This window comes from Rhinoderma darwinii, chromosome 5, assembly GCF_050947455.1.
Source record: "Rhinoderma darwinii isolate aRhiDar2 chromosome 5, aRhiDar2.hap1, whole genome shotgun sequence".
NCBI classification, from domain to species: Eukaryota; Metazoa; Chordata; class Amphibia; order Anura; family Rhinodermatidae; genus Rhinoderma; species Rhinoderma darwinii.
In genome coordinates, this window is record NC_134691.1 from 42425186 (window position 1) to 42432785 (window position 7600).

Sequence of the window (7600 nt, forward strand, 5' to 3'; positions counted from 1 at the left end):
CAATCAGCCGACGAATGGACAATAGCTCGATCATCAGCTGATCGTATGGTTTATGCAGCCCAAAATATTATCGTTGTTGGCAGCACATCTCCCGGTGTAATCAGGGAGATGAGCTGCCGACATGATGGAAATGTTTGGGGGCGAGTGATCGGAGTAACGTTCGCTTGTCCCCATTCATTACTGATCATAGCTCATTGTGAAAAAGTGCGCTGATCAATGAGCTGTCTCGTTGATCGGCGCTCGTAGTTGCTGACAAAATTGACCGATGTAAGGCTATGTTCACACTGAGTTTTTTGCAGGAGGAAAATTCCTCCTGCAAAAACTGCTCCAGACGGTTTTTGCACAGTGGTTTGACAAAAACTCGTCAAAACACTCGTCGAGGCGTTTTTTTCCTCGTTCTGACTGATTTAAATGGGGTTTTGGAGGCGGAAACCGCCTCAAGATGGGTCATGACGCTTCTTTTTACCGCGACGCGTTTTTTTTACTTGCGGTAAAAAAACTCGTCCAACTCCCTTTGAAATCAATGGGAGGCATTTTCGGGCGGTTTTTCAGGAGTTTTGCGGCACGGTTTCCTTGTCAAAAAACTCTGTGTTAACAGGGCCTTAGAGGACCATGTTTGCATAAAGGAAAATTCCCTGAGATTTATTTTGTATGAAAATCCAATTTACAAGTTTTGCAATAATAAAGCAGATATGGGGAAAGCCCATACTTGTCAACTGCAGAAAAGGCAAATCTTTTGGGAGCCCCCGTTCTGACAAAATACATCCCCCTGTTCCTAGAGGGGCCCTGGGGTTGGCATCAGGACAGGTCTGCAGAGGTGGCTGGGAGTGAAGAGGACTGCAGGAACGGGAGAGGTTCTGCACGTCTGCTCTGTATTACTTAAAGGGAATGTGTCGCTAGAAAAAATTTTTTTTTTTTTTAGTTAAACAGTTAGTGTATAGGTGATTAGACATTGTTCTAATTTTTTTATTTTTTTCACGAGTCAGGAAATATTATAAATTAGATTCTAATTTATAACGTTTCCCTGTGTTGGTCACTAGATGGAGCAATTCCCAAAATGACAGCATTGCAGTAAAGCAACCACATTGCTTTATGCTGCAAAATTTGAGAAAACTCACTCGCTCTAGTGAGCTCTCAGCATCCCCCCCTCCTTTATCCTGGCTAGTGCCGGGAGAAAGGAGGGGATTGAATGTTCAAACCTCCTACACTGTGTGTCGCCATTTTTTGAGCTAACACACAGTGTAGTAGGTTTACATACAGTAGTAATCACACACTAAAACACGTACATACATAGAAATAACTTACCTGCTCCTGCCGCCGACGCTCCCTCCGGTCCGTCCGCTCCGTCTGCTACCGCCGCTCCAAGTGCACATGTCCGGAAGCCGCGACCGGAAGTAGTAATCTTACTGTCCGGCCGCGACTTCCGGTCCACAGGAAAATGGCGCCGGACGTCGCACAGTTCAACTTATACTGTGTGGGAGCGGCGCATGCGCCGTTCCCACACAGACGGCGTACAGCATAGTGGATGGAATGGGCCCCGTTCGCATTCACTATGGGACTGTAGCTGCCGTATTCCATGTCTGTATGTGTCGTTAATCGACACACACAGAAATGGAGTAAAAAAAATGGCAGCCCCCATAGGGAAGAAAAAGTGAAAAAATAGAAAAAAGTAACACACAAACACACAAATAAATAAAAAAATGTTTAATAACACACTAAAGTCAAATTGATGTAAAAAAATTTTTTTTCGTGACACTGTTCCTTTAACCCCTTCCCTCTTTAGCCACTTTTGACCTTCCTGACCGAGCCTCATTTTTCAAATCTGACATGTGTCACTTTATGTGGTAATAACTCCGGAATGCTTTCACCTATCCAAGCGATTCTGAGATTGTTTTCTCGTGACACATTGGACTTTATGTTACTGGCAAAATTTGCTCGATATGTTCAGTATTTAATTGTGAAAAACACCAAAATTTAGCGAAAAATTGCAAAAATTAGCATTTTTCTCAATTTAAATGTATCTGCTTGTAAGACAGGCAGTTATACCACCCAAAATTGTTTCTAATTAACATCACCCATATGTCTACTTTAGATTGGCATCGTTTTTTGAACATCCTTTTATTTTTCTATGACCTCACAAGGCTTAGAACTTTAGCAGCAATTTCTCACATTTTCAAGAAAATTTCAAAAGGCCATTTTTACAGGGGCCAGTTCAGTTGTGAAGTGGCTTTGAGGGCCTTATATATTAGAAACCCCCAAAAAGTCACCCCATTTTAAAAACTTCACCCCTCAAAGTATTCAAAACAGCATTTAGAAAATGTCTTAACCCTTTACACATGTCACAGGAATTAAAGCAATGTAGAGGTGAATTTTACAAATTTCATATTTTTTTGCAGAAATAAATTTTTAGTACAATTTTTTTTATAACACAGAAGGTTTTACCAGAGAAATGCAACTCAATATTTGTTGCCCAGTTTCTGCAGTTTTAGGAAATATCCCACATGTGGCCGTAGCGTGCTACTGGAATGAAGCACCGGCCTCAGAAGCAAAGGAGCACCTGGTGGATTTTGGGGCCTTATTTTTGTTAGAATAAATTTTAGGCACCATGTCAGGTTTGAAGGGCTCTTGCGGTGCTAAAACAGTCAAAATGCCCCAAAAGTGACCCCATCTGGGAAACTACACAACTCAAGGAAATTATCTAGGGGTACAGTGAGCATTTTGACCGCACAGCTTTTTTACAGAAATTATTAGAAGTAGGTCGTGAAAATTAAAATCAACATTTCTTCAAAGAAAATGTAGGTTTAGCGATTTTTTTTCTCATTTTCACAAAGACTAAAGGAGAAAAAGCACCGTAAAATTTGTAAAGCAATTTCTCCCGAGTAAAACAATACCCCACATGTGGTAATAAACGGTTGTTTGGAGACACGGCGAGGCTGAGAAGGGAAAGAGCGCCATTTGGCTTTTGGAGCTCAAGTTTAGCAGGAATGGTTTGTGGAGGCCATGTCACATTTACAAAGCCCCTGAGGGGACAAAACAGTGGAAACCCCCCACAAGTGACCCCATTTCGGAAACTACGCCCATTGAGGAAATTATCTAGGGGTATAGTGAGCGTTTTGACCCAACAGGTTTTTTGCATAAATTATTGGAAATAGGCCCTGAAAATGACAATCTAAATTTTTTCAAAGAAAATGTAGGTTTAGCTAATTTTTTCTCATTTCCACAAGGACTGAAGGAGAAAAAGCACCGTAAAATTTGTAAACCAATCTCTCCCGAGTAAAACAATGCCCCATATGTGGTAATAAACGGTTGTTTGGAGACACGGCAGGGCTGAGAAGGGAAAGAGCGCTATTTGGCTTTTGGAGCTCAAGTTTAGCAGGAATGGTTTGCGGAGGCCAGGTCACATTTACGAAGTCCCTGAGGAGACAAAACAGTGGAAACCCCCCACAAGTGACCCCATTTTGGAGACTACACCCATTGAGGAAATTATTTAGGGGTATAGTGAGCTCTTTGACCCCACAGGTTTTTTGCAGAAATTATTGGAAGTAGGCCCTGAAAATAAAAATCAACATTTTTTCAAAGAAAATGTAGGTTTAGCTTATTTTTACTCATTTCCACAAGGACTGAAGGAGAAAAAGCACCACAAAATTTGTAAAGCAATTTCTCCCGAGTAAAACAATGCCCCACATGTGGTAATAAACGGTTGTTTGGAGACACGGCTTGGCTTAGAAGGGAAAGAGCGCTATTTGGCTTTTGGAGATCACATTGAGCAGGAATGGTTTGCGGCGGCCATGTCACATTTGCAAAGCCCCTGAGGGGAAAAAACAATGAAAACGCCCAAAAAGTGACACCATTTAGGAAACTACACCTCTTGAGGAATTCATCTAGGGGTGTAGTGAGCATTTTGACTCCACAGATGTTTCATAGAATTTATTAGAATTGGGCAGTGAAAATAAAAACAATCCTTTTTCTTCAATAAGACGTAGCTTTAGCGCAAATTTTTTCATTTTCGCAACAAATAAAGGAAAAAAAGAACCCAACATTTGTAAAGCAATTTCTACCGAGTACGGCAATACCCCATATGTGGTCATAAACTGCTGTTTGGGCACACGGCAGGGCTCAGAAGGGAAGGACCGCCATTTGGAGTGCAGATGTTTCTGGATTGGTTTCTGGGCGCCTGTGGGCCCAAAACAGTGGAAACCCCCCAGAAGTGACCCCATTTTGGAAACTACACCCCTCAATGCTTTTACCTACGGGTGTAGTGAGCATGTTAACCCTGCAGGTGTTTTGTAGAAATTAGTGTGAACTCGATGTTGCAGAGTGAAAATGGGATTTTTTCCACAGATATGTGGACAATATGTGGTGCCCGGCTTGTGCCACCATAACGAGACAGCTCTCTAATTATTATGCTGGGTTTCCTGGTTTTAGAAACACCCTACATGTGGCCCTAATCTCTTGCCTGGACAGTCGACCAGGCTCAGGAGTGAAAGGGTACCATGTAAAATTGAGGCCTAATTTGGCGATTTACAAAGTATTGGTTCACAACTGCAGAGGCTCAGATGTGAAATAATAAAAATAAACCCCTGGGAAGTGACCCCACTATGGAAACTGCACCCCTCAAGGCATTTATTAAGGGGTGTAGTGAGCATTTTCACCCCACAGGTCTTTTCCATAAATGAATGCGCTGTGGATGGTGCAAATTAAAAATTTATATTTTTCCCTAGATATGCCATTCAGTGGCAAATATGTCGTGCCCAGCTTATGCCACTGGAGACACACACCCCAAAAATTGCTAAAAGGGTTCTCCCGGGTATGACGGTGCCATATATGTGGAAGGAAACTGCTGTTTGGGCCCGCTGTAGGGTTCAGATGGGAGGAAATGCCATTTGGCTTTTGGAGCGTGGATTTTGCTTGGTAGTAGTTTTGTTTGGAGTCTTACTGGTGTTTCCGTTTATAATGTAGGGCATATGTAAGCCGGGCAGAGTATATAAGGGGCATAGTCAGGTGGTATAATAATGGGGTAAAAAAAAACAATAAAATAATCCATAGATGTGTGTTACGCTGTGAAGCAATCCTTTCCGCACAGGCCGGTGTCGCACTGATAAATGGCGTCCTTTATTATCCCCCTTTTGGTCCACACTCCGCGCCTTTGTAGTTTGGGGAATTTTGCTAGGAAGTGTTGTCCTGGTATAATACGAGCCCCCTCGCTTCCAGCGGATATGTTTGGGCCCTCCCTTTCCTGGTTCCCTAATTTTAGGTCCTTGATAAATCGCCTCTTCAAACAGAAGAAACGTTCCCCTCGGGCACAACTGCATATTTTTTTATTTCCTGACTTATTGGAGCCATAACTAATTTTATTTTTCATAGACGTAGCGGTATGAGGGCTGGTTTGTTGCGGGACGAGCTGTAGTTATTATTGGTACCATTTTGGGGTACATGCGACTTTTTGATCACCTTTTATCCTATTTTTTGGGATGCCAGGTAAACAAAAAAACGCAATTCTGGCACAGCTTTTTTCGTTTTTTTTTTATACAGCGTTCACCATGCGTTATAAACTACATGTTAACTTTATTCTGCAGGTCCGTACGATTCCGGCGATACCTAATTTATAGAACTTTTTCATGTTTTACAACTTTTTGCACAATAAAATTACTTTTGTAAAAAGAATGTATTTTTTCTGTCGCCAAGTTGTGAGAACCATAACTTTTTAATTTTTTTGTCGACGGAGCTGTATGAGGGCTTGTTTTTTGCGGGACGAGCTATAGTTTTTATAGGTACCATTTTTGGATATGTGCGCCTTTTTGATCACTTTTTATTCTAATATTTGTAGGGCAAAGTGACCAAAAAACAGAAACTCTGGTAACGTTTTTTACGGGTTTTTTTTACGCTGTTCACCGCGTGCAATAAATAATATAATATTTTGATACCTCCGGTCGTTACGGTCGTGGCGATACCAAATACATATGGTTTATTATTATTTTTCAATAATAAAGGACTTGATAAGAGTAAAAGGGGGATTGTGTTTTATTTGATTACTTGAAACTTTTAGGCCTGATGCACACGACCGTGTTCGGTCCGTGATATACGGTCCGCATGTCGGCCGCTTGTCCCGGACCGTACAAAGTACAGGGAGCCGGGCTCCTAGCATCATACTTATCTATGACGCTAGGTGTCACTGCCTATCCACGTAACTACTGTCACACACTAAAACATGATTACAGTACGGGACAGTAGTTCCGCGGACAGGCAGTGACCCCTATCGTCATAGATAAGTGTGATGCTAGGAGCCCGACTCCCTGCACTGTGTTCGGTCCGGGACATGCGGCCGACATGCGGACCGTATATCACGGACCGAACACGGTCGTGTGCATGAGGCCTTACTGTTTTCAAACTTTTATTTTGTGCACTTTTTTTTACACTTTTTTATACTTTTTTTACACTTTTTCTCAAGTCCCACTAGGGGACTTGAAGTTCCAACGGTCAGATTTTTTTTTTTCTAATACATTGCACTACCTATGTAGTGCAATGTATTAGATCTGTCAGTCATTCACTGACAGCAAGCCGATTAGGCTTCGCCTCCCGGCGGGGCCTAAATCGGCTTCCGTAATGGCAGAGCAGGAGACCATTGTGTCTCCTGTTGCCATAACAGCAGTCGCCAGTCCCGATTGCCTGTCAGGGCTGGCGATCTGCTTGTAACCGCTACGATGCAGCAATCGCTTTTGATTGCTGCATCGAAGGGGTTAATGGCAGGGATCGGAGCTAGCTCCGGTTCCTGCCGTTACAGGTGGATGTCAGCTGTACAGTACAGCTGACCTCCACCGCTGATGACGCCGGATCAGCTCCTGACCCGGCGCCATCTTGCCGACAGCTACGGAAGCCGATCAGGCTCCGCCGCCGGGCGGATCTTGACCGGCTTCGGTGCTAGGCAGACCGGGAGGCCAGTATTAGGCCTCCGGTTGCCATTGCAGCCACCGGAACCCCGGCAATTTCATTACTGGGGTTCCGATGAGCTGCAAACACCTTAAGTGCAGCGATCGCGTTTGAGCGCTGCACTTAAGGGGTTAATGGCGGGGATCGAAGCTAATTTCGGTCCCCGCCGTTACAGCCGGATGTCAGCTGTAAGATACAGCTGAGATCCGGTGATGATGGGACCGGCTCAGCTTCTGAGCCGGTCCCAAACATTTGGCGTACATGTACGGCAAGATGCGGGAAGTCAGTACTTTCCATGACGTACATGTACGGCAAATGTCGGGAAGGGGTTAAAGGCTATGTGCACACACTTAACAAAATATGGCTGAAAATACGGAGCTTTTTTCAAGAGTAAACAGCTCCTGATTTTCAGCCGTTTTTTGCAACATTTTTTAAGGCCGTTTTTGGAGCTGTTTTTCTATTGAGTCATTGAAAAACGGCTCAAGTAGTGACATGCATTTCTTTTCACGAGGCCTTTTTTTACGTGGCCATTTTTAAAAACGTCTGCGTAAAAAACTCAATTTTTCCCATTGAAATCAAAGGGCAGATGTTTGGAGGCGTTCAGCCCCCGCATTTTTAGACATTTTCCGGGGCGTTTACGGCCTGAAAAACAGCTGAAAATAGGTTGTGTGAA